Source organism: Schistocerca serialis, chromosome 9 (genome assembly GCF_023864345.2).
Source record: "Schistocerca serialis cubense isolate TAMUIC-IGC-003099 chromosome 9, iqSchSeri2.2, whole genome shotgun sequence".
Taxonomy (NCBI): Eukaryota; Metazoa; Arthropoda; class Insecta; order Orthoptera; family Acrididae; genus Schistocerca; species Schistocerca serialis.
This window is the reverse complement of record NC_064646.1, coordinates 299,780,692-299,800,155: the sequence shown is the minus strand read 5'-3', so window position 1 is coordinate 299,800,155 and position 19,464 is coordinate 299,780,692.

The following is a 19,464-nucleotide window of genomic DNA, read 5'->3' as shown; positions in this document are numbered from 1 at the left end:
CTACTGATAGGGATAGTTAGCAAATGAAAGATATTAATAGAGAACAAACAATGTATTTACCTTGATATCATCATATATAAATATAGCAGTTCATGACAAATTTCAAAACTCCGCCATCTCTCTACCCACATCCACCACTGCTGGCGGTTCACCTCCAACTGCGCAACGCTACGCGCTGTTCACATCCAGCTGCCGCTGCCCAACACTACAATGGCAGACAACAATGCAAAGCAGCCACAGACTGCACACAGCACAGCCAGTGATTTTCATACAGAGGTGGCGTTACCAATAAAAAACCCTAAACAGCCTACTTACAACAGGAACGATGTTTTCTAAACCCATGCTGACTGTGTGTCATTTCTTCTAGGTCTTTCATAATGTTCAAACATAATATATGTTCTAAAATCCTGCTGCATATCGACGTCAACGATATGGTCCTGTAATTTAGTGGATTACTCCTACTACCTTTCCTGAATATTGGTGTGACCTGTGCAACTTTCCAGTCTTTGGGTACGCATCTTTCGTCGAGCGAACGGTTGTATATGATTGTTAAGTATGGAGCTAATGCATCAGCATACTCCGAAAGGAATCTAATTAGTATACAGTCTGAACCAGAAGACTTGCTTTTATTAAGTGATTTAAGTTGCTTCACTACTCCGAGAATATTTATTTCTACGTTACTCATGTTGGCACCTGGTCTTGATTCGCATTCTGGAATATTTACTTCGTCTTCTTTTGTGAAGGCATTTCGGAAGTCTGTGTTTAGTAACTGCTTTGGCAGCACTGTCTTCGATAGTATCTCCATTGCTATCTCGCAGAGAAGGCATTGATTGTTTCTCGCCGCTAACATACTTCATATAAGACCAGAATCGCTTTATATTTTCAGCCAGGTTTCGAGACAAAGTTTCGTTGTGGAAACCGTTATAAGCATCTCGCATTGAAGTCCGCGCTAAATTTTGAGCTTCTGTAAAAGAGCGCCAATCTTGGGGATTTTGCGTCTGTTTAAATTTGGCATGTTTGTTTCGTTGTTTCTGCAACAGTGTTCTAACCCGTTTTGTGTACTAAGGAGGATCAGCTCCGTCGTTTGTTACTTTATTTGGTATAAATCTCTCAATTGCTGCCGATACTATTTCTTTAAATTCAAGCCACATCTGGTCTACAATTATATTTGTAATTTGGAATGAGTGGAGATTGTCTCTTAGGAAGGCGTCAAGTGAATTTTTATCTATATTTTTGTAATAGGTATATTTTTCGAGGATTTGGGAATTACAATATTCAATCTTGCTACGACAGCACTGTGTCCACTAATCCCTGAATCGATTTTGACGCCCGTTATCAACTCAGAATTATTTGTTGCTAAGAGGTCAAGTGCGTTTTCACAACCGTTTACTATTCGCATGGACTCATGAACTAATTGCTCGAGACAACTTTCTGGAAATGTGCTTAAAAATAATTTCGGATGATATTTTATGCGTACCTCCGGAATTAAACATGTATTTTCGGCAACATTTCGAGGGTAAATTAAAGTAACCACCAACTATTATCGTATGATTCGGATACGAATTTGTAATCAAACTCAAGTTTTCTTTGAACCTTTCAGAAACTGTATCATCTGAGTTGGGAGGTCGGTAAAAGGATCCAATTATTATTTTATTCCGGTTGCCAACAATGACTTCTGCCCATACTAACTCACATGAAGTATCTACTTCAATTTCGCGATAAGTTAAACTACTTCTGACAGCAACAAACACGCCTCCGCCAACCGTGTTTAGCCTATCCTTTCGGAACACCGTTAGATTCTTCGCAAAAATTTCGGCTGAGCTTATATCCGGCTTTAGCCAGCTTTCAGTGCCTATAACGATCTGAGCATCAGTGCTTTCTATTAGCGCTTGCAGCTCTGGTACTTTTCCAACACAGCTACGACAATTTACGACTGTTATACCAATGGTTCCTGTGTTCAACCTGCACCCTTTGTGACTGTAGCCCTTCTTGTGTTTTCCCGAGACCCTCTAACCTAAAAAACCGCCCAGTCCACGCCACACAGCCCCTGCTACCCGTGTAGCCGCCTCCTGCGTATAGTGGACACCTGACCTATTCAGCGGAACCCGAAACCTTACCACCCCTTGGCGCAAGTCGAGGAATCTGCAGCCTACACGGTCGCAGAACCGTTTGGGCGTCTGATTCAGACCCTCCACTCGGCTCTGTACCAGAGGTCCGCAATCGGTCCTGTCGACTATGCCGCAAATGGTCAGCTCTGATTTCATCTTGCAAGCAAGACTGGCAGCCTTTACCTCTTCTGTTAGCCGCTCGAAACCAGAGAGGATCTCTCCTGATCCAAAGTGACACACATCGTTAGTACCGACGTGAGCAACCACCTGCAGTTAGCTGCACCTTGTGATCTTCATGGTATCCGGGAGGACCCTTTTCACATCTGGAATGACTCCACCCGGTATGCACACAGAGTGCACATTAGATTTCTTACCCTTCTTGTAAGCCAAGTCCCTAGGGGGCCCCATAATGCGCTTAACGTTGGAGCTCCCAACCACCAATAATCCCACCCTCTGCGATTGCCTGGACCTTGCGGCCTGAGTGGATTCCTCTGAAACAGGACAGGCCACTGGTTCCCGTTAGAAGTTAAGCGCTGTCGGCCTGGGCTAGCACTTGGATGGGTGACCATCCGGTCCGCCGAGCGTTGTTGGCTAGCGGGGCGCACTCAGCCCTTGTGAGGGAAACTGAGGAGCTACTTGATTGAGAAGTAGCGGCTCCAGTCTCGTAATCTGACACACGGTTGAGAGAGCGGTGTGCTGACCACATGCCTCTCCATATCCGCATCCAGTGACGCCTGTGGGTTGAGGGTGACGCGGTGGCCGGTCAGTACCGTTGGGCCTTCCAAGGCCTGTTCGGGCGGAGTTTGGTTTAGATTAGTTTTAATACACATAAAAATATTCGTCACAAAGTTTGCCAGTTTGTTGAGGTTCAAATGGCTCTGAGCACTATGGGACTTAACATCTGAGGTCATCAGCCCCAAGGAACTTAGAACTACTTAAACCTAACTAACCTATGGACATCACACACATCCATTCCCGAGGCAGGATTCGAACCTGCGACCGTAGCGGTCGTGCAGTTCCAGACTGTAGCGCCTAGAACATCTCGACCACGCCGGCCGGCCCCAGATTGTTGAGATTTGCTTTTCTAACTTCCTTAACATTAAAATAATTATAGACCTGACCTGACTGAAACAAAAGAAAAACGAGAAAAAAACTATGCTGCACTAAGCAATGTTTTTAAACAAATCCTTTACACATTTATTTACGTATTTGTTCATTGGAGCCGTATGCGTAAAACAGGTCACAACACTTACACTGAACACAATATCTTCTAAGCAAGGTAAGTACCTTAAACTGTTAGAAACTTAAAAATTCAGTGGTATAAGAAAAATTCATGACACATATAATAAGATGACGTGAACAGTGGTTTGCTATATTTAGAAACAAAGTTATAGTGCGAAATAAAACTTTGTCTTTTTTCCTAAACAATTCAGAGACGTCCCTAATTTCATTAATGTGACTCGTTTTCTACATTTGTCGTTTGTGATACGTGTTTCTGCAGGTATGTGTGCTGTCACAAAGTTAGCCTTTAATCAATAGAAATAACTTTTTTTGGGTTTCTAATGGCTGAAGAAAACTTTTGTAACTTTTAACCCTTGTACAGAATGATCTACACATGCAACTTATTTATACTTACCTTCAATTGATCAGCTCTTCAGATTTACCAGCGGTACCAGAAAGTTTCCAAGAGCCAGTTGCAGGTGGTTGCTCATGTCGGTACCAATGACGTATGTCGCTTTGGATCGGAGGAGATCCTCTCTGGTTTTGGTCGGCTAGCGGAAATGGTAAAGACTGCCAGTCGTTCTTGCGAGATTAAGTCGGAGCTCACCATCTGCAGCATCGTCGATAGAACCGACTGCGGTCCTTCGGTGCAGAGCCGAGTGGAGGCTCTGAATCAGAGGCTCAGGCGGTTCTGTGACTGTGTAGGCTGCAGATTCCTTGACTTGCGCCATCGGGTGGTGGGTTTCCGGGTTCCGCTTAATAGGTCAGGAGTCCACTGCACACAGGAAGCGGCTACACGGGTAGTGGGGGCTGCGTGGAAGGGACTGGGCGGTTTTTAGGTTAGAGGGTCTCAGGAAACCACAGAAAGGCGTCCTTCTAAAAGGGGGCAGTTAAAACACAGTAAGGCAGTTGTAGACACAACAAATTTTGGTAACTGTGTTGAGAAAGAACCAGAGCTCCAAGCCCTAATAGAAAGTACTGAAGCTCAAATAGTTATAGGTACGGAAGGTGGCTAAAGCCGGAAGTAAGTTCAGCCGAAATTTTTCATACGACCTGACAGTGTTCAAAAGGGTTAGATTAAATACAGTTGGTGGTAGAGCATTTACTGCTGTCGGAAGTAGTTTACCTTGTAGTGAAATTGAAGTAGATAGTTCGTGCGAAATAGTGTGGGTAGAGGTTATACTTGACAGTCGAACTAAACTATTAATTGGATTGTTTTACCGATCCCCCGACTCAGAAGGTATTGTTGCTGAACAGTTCAAAGAAAATAGATACCGCACTCATACAATTATAGTCGGTGGTGACTTCAATCTATACACGATATGCTGGAAAAATTATACGTTTAAAGCCGGCGGCAGGCATAAAACGTCATCCGAAATTATACTGAATGCTTTCTCAGAAAATTGCTTTGAACAATTATTTCATAAACCCACTCGAACCGTAAATAGCTGCGAAAACATACTTGACCTCTTAGCAACAAATAATCCTGGACAAATACGGAGTATCATGACGGATACAGGGATTAGCGACCACAAGGCAGTTGCTGCTAGGCTGAATACCGTAACACTATCACCAAAAAGAAACGCAAAGTACAACTATTTTAAAAAAGCTGATTAAAATGGTCTTAATGCCGTTTTGAAAGACAGTCTCCACTCCTTCCGATATGGCCATGTAAGCGTAGAAAAGATGTGGAATGATTTCAAAGAGAAAGTATCGACTACAATTGAGAGATATATATCACATAAATTAATAAGTGATGGTACTGATCCCCCATGGTACAAAAAACGGGTCAGATCGTTGTTGCAGAAGCAACGAAAAAAGCATGCCAAATTTAGAAGAACGCAAAATTCCCATGGCGAAGTTTTACAGAAGTTCGAAGTATAGCTTGTACTTCAATCCGAAATGCTTTTAATAATTTCCACAACGAAATTCTGTCTCGAAATCTGGCAGAAAACCCAAAGAGATTCAGGTCATACATAAAGCACACCAGTGACAAGACGCAATCAATATCTTCACTGCGTGATAACAACGGTGAAGTCACTGATGACAGTGCCACTAAAGCAGAGTTATTAAACACGGCTTTCCGAACCTCCTTCACCAACGAAGACAAATTAAATATTTCTAAATTCCAATCAAGAACAACTGCCAAAATGAGAAACATAGAAGTAGATATTGTCGGTGTAACGAAGCAGCTTCAATCACTTAATTGTATACCAGTCACGTTCCTCTCACAGTATGCTGATAAAATAGCTCCATATTTAGCAATTATATACAACCACTCGCTCACAGAAAGATCAGTACCTGGAAAATTGCACTAATCACACCAATACCCAAAAAAGGAAGTAGGAGTAATCCGCTGAATTACAGGCCTATATCACTAACGTCGATTTGCTGCAGCGTTTTGGAACATATACTGTATTCGAACATTATGAAGTACCTCGAAGTAAACGATTTATTGACACATAGTCTGCACTGTTTCAGAAAATATCGTTCTACCTCCTGTTAAGTTTGGAAGGTTGGAGACGAGATACTGGCAGAAGTGAAGCTGTGAGGACGGGGCGTCAGTCGTGCTTGGGTAGCTCAGTTCGTAGAGCACTAGCCCGCGAAAGGCAAAGGTCCCGAGTTCGAGTCTCGGTCCGGCACACAGTTTTAATCTGCCAGGAAGTTTCATATCAGCGCACACTCCGCTGCAGAGTGAAAATCTCATTCTGGAAACATCCCCCAGGCTGTGGCTAAGCCATGTCTCCGCAATATCCTTTCTTTCAGGAGTGCTAGTTCTGCAAGGTTCGCAGGAGAGCTTCTGTTAAGTTTGGGAGGTAGGAGACGAGGTACTGGCAAAAGTACAGCTGTGAGGACGGTGCGTGAGTCGTGCTTGGGTAGCTCAGTTGGTAGAGCACTTGCCCACGAAAGGCAAAGGTCCCGAGTTCGAGTCTCGGTCCGGCACACAGTTTTAATCTGCCAGGAAGTTTCATATCAGCGCACACTCCGCTGCAGAGTGAAAATCTCATTCTGGAAACATCCCCCAGGCTGTGGCTAAGCCATGTCTCCGCAATATCCTTTCTTTCAGGAGAGCTAGTTCTGCAAGGTTCGCAGGAGAGCTTCTGTTAAGTTTGGGAGGTAGGAGACGAGGTACTGGCAAAAGTACAGCTGTGAGGACGGTGCGTGAGTCGTGCTTGGGTAGCTCAGTTGGTAGAGCACTTGCCCACGAAAGGCAAAGGTCCCGAGTTCGAGTCTCGGTCCGGCACACAGTTTTAATCTGCCAGGAAGTTTCATATCAGCGCACACTCCGCTGCAGAGTGAAAATCTCATTCTGGAAACATCCCCCAGGCTGTGGCTAAGCCATGACTCCGCAATATCCTTTCTTTCAGGAGTGCTAGTTCTGCAAGGTTCGCAGGAGAGCTTCTGTTAAGCTTGGAAGGTAGGAGACGAGGTACTGGCAGAAGTAAAGCTGTGAGGACGGGGCGAGAGTCATTCTTGGGTAGCTCAGTTGGTAGAGCACTTGCCCGCGAAAGGCAAAGGTCCCGAGTTCGAGTCTCGGTCCGGCACACAGTTTTAATCTACCAGGAAGTTTCATATCAGCGCACACTCCGCTGCAGAGTGAAAATCTCATTCTGGAAACATCCCCCAGGCTGTGGCTAAGCCATGACTCCGCAATATCCTTTCTTTCAGGAGTGCTAGTTCTGCAAGGTTCGCAGGAGAGCTTCTGTTAAGCTTGGAAGGTAGGAGACAAGGTACTGGCAGAAGTAAAGCTGTGAGGACGGGGCGTGAGTCATTCTTGGGTAGCTCAGTTGGTAGAGCACTTGCCCGCGAAAGGCAAAGGTCCCGAGTTCGAGTCTCGGTCCGGCACACAGTTTTAATCTGATAGGAAGTTTCATATCAGCGCACACTCCGCTGCAGAGTGAAAATCTCATTCTGCACACTTCAAATTGTTCCCAAAAGTTCTATTAAAAGATGGTAAACATTACATGGGTTAGCAACTCTTATTCTCTGAGCTACCACTATATAGGAAACTGAAAAAAATTTCGGTATTTCCAGCTGTGTTCATGAACCAGTCCCCTTAAAGAAATCATCTGGATTGGCCTGACACAGCTGCAACTTTATCGCTGCTGCCTCGGTTCGGCGGGAATTTTGATCGGGTGTTACCAGTTGGGGATTCCAGGTGCCAGTAACGTCTTTATTTTCAAAATGTCGCCCAAAATCTTGAAACTGATCCACGACTGATTTTTATTTTTTCGTCAATCGCCTCTATTGTGACTGGCTGGTGTGCTAGTACCACGGTGGCACCATCTGTTGTGATTTCTGATTCTTCACATAGAGGTGGTTTGCCATTTCATCCTTCGTCGTTCAGACTTACGCGTCAGTGGGGGCGTCTACTGCTCCTTCCTCTGTGTCACATGATGGTGCGTTGTTGCCGTGTACTGCCACCAACTTAGCATAGATTGTTACAGCGTTGTTCCCCTGAAAATGGAGGGAACGAATTGCCGCAAGATAAATCACTTTGTCAATTGGCGGCGAAATCTTGCAACTAGAGGCATGGTGCGGTTCTGACAAGGAAATGGTCCAACCCGACTTGTCGAAATCCACCTTTAAATCTACTGTGCAGGGAGAATACAACGAAAGAAATCCAGAGTCAGAATTTTAGTTGCCTAGACGCACGGGAAGTATTTTTTTTTCAAAATTGTTCAAGTTTCTCGATTTTGTTTCACAAAGAACTGCTTATGAAAGCGGTTTGTGCAGTCTTTTCTGCCAAGTGCGCCATCGACCGTGTCAAGAGAGCATAGTGTAGCATAATGCTAATATTCGGAGTGACAGAAGCGAATTTGAATCATCTAAACCATACAAAATATGTCGCGTATCGCTGTTTTGGTTATGGGGCAGTTCGTATTCACAACTAAATTGTTGCATGAGTAACTCTTATACGAAAGTGAATAGCAGAGATTGTAAGATGTTACATTACAGACGACTTCCACCAGTCGCGACTTCACTTTATTCAAATGGAGTATTTCTTACAGACACATCATTTTATAAGAGTTTCTGTAGCACAGTTGTTATGATCATTTTTAGTAATGTATGTTTTAGTTACAATGTAACACTTCCTTGTTAATTCCCCACAGTCGTCCAAATAAAGCGAAGTGTCATTTGAAAAACGAAAACAATCATTTTCCTTACACCCGGAACACCTGTCCAAAAAAATTTTATGCTTTCAGCCACGTCACAGTAATTTCTAGTATTATTTACACAGAATTGCGGAGGAGTACGAAATGGTCCTGACCGTTGTTCTGCTTATTCTGCTGCATGCCGAACATACTTAAAGCAATTCGTAAAATGTGCCTATGCAAATATATAATGCGTAAATGACTGAACTCTAAGAATACTGTTCTCCTGATAAACCTCAAATGACACAGAGCTATCGGAAATTACATTGTCCCACAATTTCTTTCCAAAGTCGAAAACTTCTTTATCGAGAGTCACACTGAGTGGAATCTGAATTATATCAACAGTCTTTTTTCCACCTTCTGAAAGATAGAGATATCGTTGTGTCCTGGTCACGAGTCCAATAAAAACAATGAGTTAATTTCTGCAACTGGTTATAAACTGTTTCGAATGAAATGTTAAGAATTATTCTTTCCTATTTTTACAAATTTTGATAGGTCGATTGTAAGATTTTTCCACACTAAACAATCCGTTTTTATTTTTGGCTCTAATATGCCTCGAAGTCTCAAAATATAGATATAAAGCTGCGGGAACAGTAATCCACTCATACTTATCTTTGTCTTTGTAGTATATGAATGCTTCACAGGAGTAACTGATTGCACAACCCCTTGTCTTTTTTCGTCTCGAAATTATAAAGTGCGGTTTGCTCTCAGTTCTTTCACGATATGTGACTGATCACCATTATACTCACCAGATGTGGGGATAACAGCAAGCTTCAACTTCATATCAGCTGTGAATTAATGGCATATCCCCTAAACTTTTACTTGAAGTAAACTTCGTTGTCTTGTGACTTCCTATTCTCTATGATTTCTTGAAACTGCTTAACCAAGTCGAAGAAGACTTGAAATCAGCATTATTAATTTCAATGGCGATTCGGGGAGAGCCCATTCTCATAGATCTCCGTGGGCAATGGTTAATATCTAACAAAACTCCTCTAATGGACTGTTGTTCACGTAATTTATTGAAGTTTATGGGTTTAAGTTGGTTATTGATGGGGATAATGGGACTTTGTAGCCCCCTGTAGATCAAATAATACCTGATAACCTTTCTTTCAAAATTTTGACGCGTATTTATTACTTCGTGTAAGTCTTTCTTCCGTTTATATAGTTCATGGTCAGATTTTACAAAGCAAAACCAGGTTTGCACACTGCTATGAAACATAATGAATATTAATTCAGTTATATCTCCATTGTTAAGACTTACACTTCCGCAAAATCTGCAGAGCAGTTATTATGGGTATTAAGTGATTCAAAATTTGAGTGAACAGTAAATGAATACAGTTGTTCAACAAAAACTGAAATTCGCTTTACAAATTATGATCGCTCAGAGTTGTGTTATCTGTTTATCGATGTGCTGTCAACCATGGATATGTATCAGCCATGTTGCACATGCCCAGTCCGCTACAGCCCCATGAGGGGTGAACAATTTTCTAGTCACCTGGCGAGCTACGAATAAGCTAATTTTCAAGTTTTTTAAAAAACATGCTTGCAGTGTGTCTTAGCAGCTAAATTTTGACAGGCTCTTTCTTTCGGCGTATTCTTCCTGCATAAAAATTTTCAGGACATGTTTCGACATGTTGAATTGCACTATTCCCTTATGAGTGTTGAAACACGTATGTAACATAGCAGCGATGGCGAGGCATTGTAGCATCTGTGACCAGAGAGTATGCGCTTGACCGCGCGAGTGTTGCGAGCGGTTCTCAGTCTGTCAGTCAGTCGTTGCGAGTCTGTAGCTCTGTCTAGTTGCGTGCAGTACTCTGTCAGTAGTCGTCGCGGGCAGTACGCTAGTAGTCGTCATGCAGAGCGGTCGGTCAGTGGTAGCAGCCCAGTGGGGTTGCGTGATGTGGTCTGGCGACAACACTGGTCAAGATGCTGAATGAGGTATACTGTTAATTAAGATAATCATCGGATAATGTGAAGTTTAACTATTGTAACTAATTTTCAACAAGTGCCCCCAATAATAACTTTGATTTCAAAAGCAATTTTACATAAAATTTTCATTTAATTGAAGTAACTATTTCGTTCCACTTCCCTAAACAAAAGTTTCAGTTTACAATTAGATTACAAAAAAAAAAAAAAAAGGGAATATTATTATTTGCAATGCAGTTTCTCCAAGCGGTGCGCAACAACAAGAGCAGAAATTTGACTAGGTGTTGCAATGAGGTAAGAATTTAATTTTGATTTTTTGCACAGGGCCAAAGACCGATGTTTCGGTTTAATTGAATCATTATTATCACTGAGATTTTCTTATCACTGAATGGACTTTAATTTTTTATGAAGAACTTATACTTGAGTCAGATTGCGATTCTCACTTTTATTGTCATTTAAATTTTGCTAGGGAGGTTATACTTAGCGCAATGTCCATTAGCATTCGTAAATAATATTGACATTCCTTTTTTTTTAAATTTTGTGGGGAGGTTACACTTGGCGACACCCAGTCCAGGATCGAATTTCGTTGAGAATCTTTTGAGCGACAGTCAGATATCTGCTCTTATTTGCTTAGATATAATTAGGATTTGGCGCTACGCTTTTATTAACTTGTGACTTTATTTCTACAGGTCAACGGCAATTTGTTGCTCTGTTGTATTTGTGTGTTGCTTTTGCATTGTGCTTATTTGTTTTGTGAATAATTGTGACTATTGCAAAAATGCCGCGAAAGACTGTGAATAGTGTATCGCGAAGTATTGTGAATGAAATTACCGACTTAAACAACGTGACCGATAGTAATTGTGACACGCAGTGTAATGATGACAATCCTGCGTTCACTGACAATCAATGCATTCCAACCACTAGTGATGACTTTTACCTTAATGATGAACAAACGAACCCAGTTGTCTCGTCTGTTAATTTGACGACAATTGATGACGCGGAACGCTCTATTGTAATGAGCGCTGCCCAGCTTAACACAACCGGTTTACTAAATTCACGTGACGAACAGACAAATTTGTCTAATGAAAATGGTCAGTGTAGTGAAAGTACGACGGATTTATTTAATTCCGAAATAGGGACTGACAGTGTATGTTTAACTGGCAAACCTTTTTGTAAATTGCAGAATGACCAAATGGTCACGCAAAACGAGACAATTCCAGATCCACCATTAAGCACCACAGAGAATAGAAATGCTAATTTTGTGTCGGATCCACTTAAGGCATTGTTGCTACAAATTCTTGAAAAACAAGACAATAGTAGTAAAGATTTCAAACAACGATTTAATGAACAGGATAAAAAATTTAATAAAATTAATGAAAAACTTGACAATAATGATGAAAATTTCAAACAACTTAGGGAAGATAACAAACAAGATAATGAAAAACTCAAACAATACTTAAATTAAAAATTAGACGACAATTCCAGACAGCTTAGTGAACAAATTAGAGCCGTTGCCGCGCAGTGCCATGACACTAAGGAACAGTTGCGCGTGGAAATTGAGGCTTGTTCACGAAAAAATAGCGAAGAAATTAAGTCTGTTGCGCAAGAATTAAGGGAAATGCAAACAGCCGCAACAGAAACACTCAGAGACGAAATTAGCGGAGTCGCTAAACAATGCTCTGAAAAAGCTACACAATTACGGGACGAGCTTAAAGCAATGACAGCAGAACTTTCGCGCACAATGGATGAAAAGATCGACGCGAAATTCGAACAACAGAACACTCAGATTGACGAACGCTTTAATCTTCACATACAAAACAGTGATACGCGGTTCCGTAAATTTATTCAGGATCAAAACAAAGTAAAACGACAAGTAATGGAAACAATCACAGCACAGAGACAAGAAGACAAACGTAAAATGTTCGCGAAAGCGAAGACGTATGTAGACAATAATATTACTACAGTGTCCGACAAAATTAATACCATAGAACAGTTGAACGCGGAATTACGGGATGAAATTTCTGATCTTAAATCAAAAACAGATACACACACAGTAAATATTCAAACAGTGACAGACAGATTCGAACAATTAGAACTAACACAGGATTGCGAGGTCATCAAAGCTGATGTTAAAAAACTGAGCAAAACTACACGTAAGTTGCAAAAACAGATTAATGCGTCCGATTCTAAAACCGATGATCAGGCAAAAATAATGACTGAAAAATATGATGAATTAGCCAGTCGTATTGATGCTATTGAAAGTAGTAATGATAATAAATCAGACGATACTGCACCGATTTCATTTAACCAAACACCTGAATTTCAAAATTTACAGCAGACAATTAATGATATCGATTCATCTAACAACACGTTACGTAGGAAGTTACCAAATTTACAACAAGAAGTAACAGAGATGAAAAACATTTCAGTTAATAACATGCCACAACAGACGCCACTTTATGAACATGTGTCAGACTCATGCAGCGCGTATAATTTGGGTAATCTACAGAGAGTACGGGACTTAGATTCCGATCAACCACAGTTCAATAGATTCTCTTACGATCCTGAACCTGTTCCATCACACAGAGATGATAATTTCGACTATAAACATTTTCTGTCAGTGAGAAAGTTTAAGGTTTTCAAAAACGATAGAACGCAGATTCACCCACTGGATTGGATTCAACAATTTAGCTTTGCTCTTCCACCGACTTGGCCTGTAACACATAAACTTGAATTTATTTGCAGTTTTTTGGAAGGCGAACCGGCAACTCGTATGAGACCGATCGCGAGGCAATGCTATTCAGTAGAAGAGTTTCAGAATGCTTTTCTGTCAGCGTACTGGTCGAAGACGATACAGCGCGGAATTAAAGATCAGTTAATTAGTTTGCCAAATTATGAGAACTCCAATTTTCCCAGTGTCACGCAATTTTTTGAGCACATGGTGCAACAAAACCAGTACCTGAGTGAGCCGTACAGTGAATCCGCACTTATACAATTATGCATTTCCAAATTATCACGGTCATTACGAGTGCTAACAGGTCAGCAAAAAGGAAACATTTCAGCGTTCAGAGATCTTTTACAGCTCTTGGAAGTACAGCAATCTGATTATTCTTTTGTAAACAAAAACTTTTCTTATAATAACCAAGGTCAACAAAAGTACAGCAATTATGATCAGACATGTAATTTCAATAGGAAAGATAACAGACGCTTTAGGAACGACTACTACCAAAACTCTAATAACAGCCAAAATTCTAATTATCAATATCGTCAAAATTTTCAGCAACAGGAACCACACTTTAGTAACAATAGAGGTATTTCACAACAACAACATCAAAACCAGCCGGTTAGCATATCTAACCAACAATGGAATGCACAAGGTCAACCAGGCTTTAATGTTCCGCCGCGTGCACGTATAGTCCCTGATGCAAGAAATAGTAACGTACGGCAGCAAGGAAACAACTACGTACAAAGAAGGCAGTATTTCAATTCCTATCGTAATACACCGTATAGGAATGACTATTATGACAGACGTAAAAATAATGAGGACAATTTGCACCGTACATCTAACAACAGTCGGTCATACCAACAGCAAAATCATACGCAAGAACATATTCTCATGAATGAACCCGACAGTAGGTACCATCCAGAGCGTAACACGTCTGGAAGAAGTAATAGGACAGTTCAAATAGTCGAAATGCCACAGAATCCTCCTAATAACAATAACACGTCAGATAGAATCTGACTAGATACTGTACAGAACGCATTTTCCAATAATACAAGCACTACTTCAGACACGCAAAATGTTGTTCACGAAAACGTAATTACTTTTGACGATATCAGAGACACTCTCTTGCAGGAAAGACCATTTGTTCAGAAATCTATTTCACATCCTGTTATCGAAATTAAAATTGGTTCATCGAAATTCTCAGCAGTAATTGATTCCGGCTCACCTATATCAGTAATAAATGAAGAAACTTTCAACGAGTGCAACAAAGAGAATATTTATCCGACATTACCTTTAGGCAAAACAAAAGTGAAGGGAGCAGTACCGAGTAAAGGCGTAGACGTTAAATTACAGACGCATTTATCATTTTGTATTGGAGGTCATACTTTCCACTCAAATTTTTGGATTGTTCCTTTATTGACAACAGACGTTATTTTAGGTACGAATTTTCTCGTACAACACGATGCAGTTATCGATTTTCAAAATTCTTATTTAATGCTAAAGGACGAAAATGTACAATTGGCTTTAGAGTTTCAGCATTCATTGTCTGCGGAAGAGCAAACAATTAACCGCACAGAGGTCATTTCCGCAACACGTAACATAGCCTGTAATCCCACATTGTTCACAGATACGTACGTACACAACTATAATACTCCAGACGAAGTTGACTACGACGTAATACAGATGATTTCCGATAAAGTTCAACAAAGCAGTGCAACTACAGACGACGAACGAACGCAGTTACACAAGATTCTTTTACAGCAAGCTCCAGTTTTTGACAACATTCCTGGTACTATGTCCGGTTTTATGTATGAATTTCAAGTGAAACAGCACGACACATTTAAAGCAAAGCATTATCCCATTCCATATATCCACAGAGAACAGGTTAAAAAAGAGCTGCAAGATATGCTTGATCAAGGAATTATTGAACCAGCAGTTAGTCCGTACATAAACCCGCTACATATTGTTAAGAAAAAAGATGGCTCACTTCGCCTCGTACTTGATTCACGTCACATTAATGACATTATTATTAATGAAACAGATCGACCACAGACATTAGAGGAACTTCTACAGAAATTTCACGGTACAGCTATTTATTCTACACTAGATTTGAAATCGGGATTTTGGCAAATTCAACTTCATCCGAATTGTAGAAAATATACAGAATTTCTTTGTTTTGGTGACTGTTATCAATTTTGCAAATTACCGTTCGGCTTAATTATTTCTTCTGCAGCTTTTATTCGCGGTTTGAACACAATACTTCCGACAGAACTTAAGGACAGAATTACGACGTATGTAGACGATATTCTTATCGCAGAAACTAACTGGTCTGAACACAATGTGATTTTAGAACGTCTGTTACAAACTTTCCATGCACAAGGACTTACAGTTAACCTCAGTAAATCGCACTTTGGTAAAACTTCTATAAAATTTCTTGGACACGTAATTTCAGCAGAAGGCATTGCACCTGATCCGGAAAAACTTCAGGCTCTACGTGACATTAGTGTTCCTACGACGAAGAAGCAATTACGCAGTTTTTGGGCTTAATTAACTTTTTTCGTAAATTTATTCATTATTCCGCTTTAGACACACCTAGACTATGCCAATTAACAGGTAAAAACACTATTTGGTCTTGGGATAAGCAAGCACATTCTGAATTCATGAACCTGAAGCATGCTTTGTTGAATGCTCCACTTTTATCGCACCCAGATCTTACCAGAAATTTTTCCATTGCCACCGAGAGTTCTAACACCGCTTTAGGCGTACATATTTTCCAGGAAATTGAAGAAGATGGTTCAACAGTTATTAAAAACATCGCATTTGCAAGCCGCATTCTGTCACCTGCTGAGCGAAATTATTCCGTTACAGAACTGGAAACATTATGTGTTGTATGGGCTTTTACGAGATTTAGGCACTTTCTTTATGGCAGACATACCACCGTCTACACAGACCACAGAGCAATACAATTTTTACTTTCGGCTAAATTTACTCACGACAGGTTAAGTAGATGGAAACTTTATTTACAAGAATTTAATTTTACGATTGTTCACATTCCCGGCACACAAAATGTTATAGCAGACGCACTATCGCGTTCTCTCGGCAACAATCAGCAAGACGTAGCAACCAACTTCTGCAAAACAAATTTCAGTGTCATGTACATTCAGCAAGTTGCATTTGAAAACTTTATTTCATCGTCATTACAGGACATAGCGCAGGAGCAAAATAAAGACAATGTGTGGAAAGAAATTAAACACCTTTGGCAAGATAGGAAAAATGTTACGATTAGGAACCACTACACTGTACGCAATGACATTCTGTTTCGCCGCTCTCATCCTGACAGCAACAATTGGTTATTATGCATTCCTGACGAACTGGTTAACAAATTAATTTGGTACACTCATTTAAGTTACGCACATTACGGAGCACGAAAATGTTTTCTTATACTGAGACAGAACTCTTATTTTACTAACATGGAGAAACGTATACGACGAGTTTTAGCGTCTTGTAAAATTTGCCAGAAAGCTAAATCAGACACCACTTCACATATTCCTCCATTATATCCCATTATACCTGTTAAATTAAGACACATAGCCGCAGTAGATATTTTTGGTCCGATTCCGAGAACTAACAGAGGTTTTTGCTACATCTTTGTCGCTGTTGAACTCACTTCAAAATTTGTTACTTTCACTCCGTTACGTAAAGCTACTGCTAAAACTGTTTCGAAAGCATTTGTAAAACATTTTCTATTTCATGTAGGGCATGTGATGAAAGTAATTTCTGACAATGGATCTCAATTTCGTAGTAGCGTATGGACACGCATGTTACGAGCTGGAAACATTTCTCCGATTTATATATCCAAGTACCATGCTTCTTCGAACCCCTGTGAAAGATTAATGAAAGAAATTGGTAAGCTGTGCCGAATATACTGCCACAGAAGACATATTGATTGGGATACACACATACTCTCATTCCAAGACGTAATTAATTCCATTCCAAATGAATCCACTATGCTATCTCCGTCTATTATACTGAAAAACGTTGAACCACCAAACAAAATTAAAGAATTAGTAAACTTCCCTAAATGTCGTCGACTAAGACACCACGAAATAATTGACATTGCGCTGAACAACATCAAACGTGCCGCAGAGCGCCGGAGAAGACGGCAAAAACAGGTTTGTAGACGCCGAGACTTTCACGTTGGACAGAAAATATTAGTACGTACACATTATTTATCCAGTAAATTAAAAGGTAAGTGCAGTAAATTTGAACTTCTATACGCAGGTCCATATCGGATTCGCAGCATCCCTCACCCCAATGTTGTACACGTCGAAACTTTGAGAACTAGAAAATCGAAAGGCAACCACCATATCTCAAACATTAAACCGTTTATTGAATGAAGACACTTTCTGATTCAACACACTATGATGTCATTTATTAATGCAATTATTTCACTTGACTAATTACTGATGATTATCGCATTTTTTCTTGGCAAGTGCCCGGCCAGGTAAGGTTAGCAGGTCGCTTTTCTTGTCGTTACACATCAGACCGTGCACATTTTCCACTTTTTTTGTGTATATGATTGTACTCCAGTTTTGTTTGTATGCACTGTGAAATAGTTAAGATATAACACACACCAGTTGACTTTGACATTTTTTTTTTTGCCTTATGACATCTCAACATCGTGACTGTTTTACATTTTGCTGCTGCATTGTATTATTCTGTGTACATTTTTGCATCTGAACACTGTCAATGCCTTTGACATATTACGTTTTCTGTCATGTTATGCTGTATGGTTAATTATGTTACCATAAACCAGTCATTATTTAATGGGTATATGATTTAAATGCAAGACATTAATCTTTGTTCATCAATTTCAGAAAGAAATGGTGCGTGTAAGAAATAAATTCAACAGAAATGGGAATTTCACCTACGGAATAAACGAAAGAAGATGCAATAACTTTATGAGGAAGAGTAAATGGATCAGGATTAACAAGCATTAACAAGAATATACTATACTCATCGTAGAATAGCAGTCTTAACTAATTATTTCTTTCAGAATACAAGGTGATTGATGCAGGCTGTCAGACTGAACTACACATCCTAGTTTTAGTGATGAAATATGCTAGAGATAAGGAATAGTTGTATAATGAGTAATGAAGTGATTTTTTGCAGATGATAATGAATACGGATGAATAATGATGAAGGATATGGTATTATGAATAATGAAGTTTTTATTTACAGGTGATGATAATAGTGAAGTTATGATAATATGGATAATGAAGTGATTGATAATGAAGTTTTTTCTTTACAGATGAGGATAATGTTGGAGTTTTATATTTATGCTATGTAGTTATTTAAGTATTTGTTGCAGTTTGTTTTGACAGCAGGTGTTATATTGCATAGTAGGATGACGGAAAGTTTTGGAAAGGACAGCTATGGAACACGTTTTATACACATTTCACTACTTGTTAATTCGAAGTTCACTACTTTTCAGCATAGTGTGCGTTTCTTCTTTCAGGTCAATAATCCATTTTGTATTTTTTTCCAGGAGATGCTTGTCATGATACTTACTAAACCTGTTACTTATTATACCTGTTCTAGTACTTGCATTTTTATTTTTTTTTTTACCCATTTGTGTTTACCATTTATAAATGTAATCACATATACTGCCTTGTTACATAACCTTGCTACAGCTGACTCATGACGAATGACGTTACCTATCCTCATTTGCAGCAATAGGTCAAAAACAAAAAGTGTTATACCTCAGCAATTAATTATCGATCCCAACGCAATGCATTGCTAACAAAAAAAATATGTATTAACAGTCCCAAATAGTGATACCAGTTTGAGAAAATTCTGAATAATACTGATTAGCTCTGAATAGTATGTCACTTGAGTAATGACTTCTTAATGAGACAACAAAAATACACATATATATAAAATAATGCTTAGTAACTGGCTAGTAATTGCCACTGTTATTGTAATGAGACTACTTATAATCCCCATGATTATTAATGCTATGACTATAATTAACTGATTTTTAATAATGACTTCATAATGATCTGAATAATACTGAATGAGGAACAATGCTTTATACTATTCGATACCTGATGGCCACTGAGTGCCAATAATTAGTGTCACTTAATGAATTGTTATTAATTATGCCATTAATTAGCTCTTGTTTTCAATGTTCATACTTTGTAATTGGAAATGAATGTGACTGTTTAATAATGCTTTGTAATTAGAAGAAGGCTAATGATTCTTACTAGATTGGAATGACACATAATTAATTAACTATGCTATTGTTTCATAATGCTTTGTAATTAGG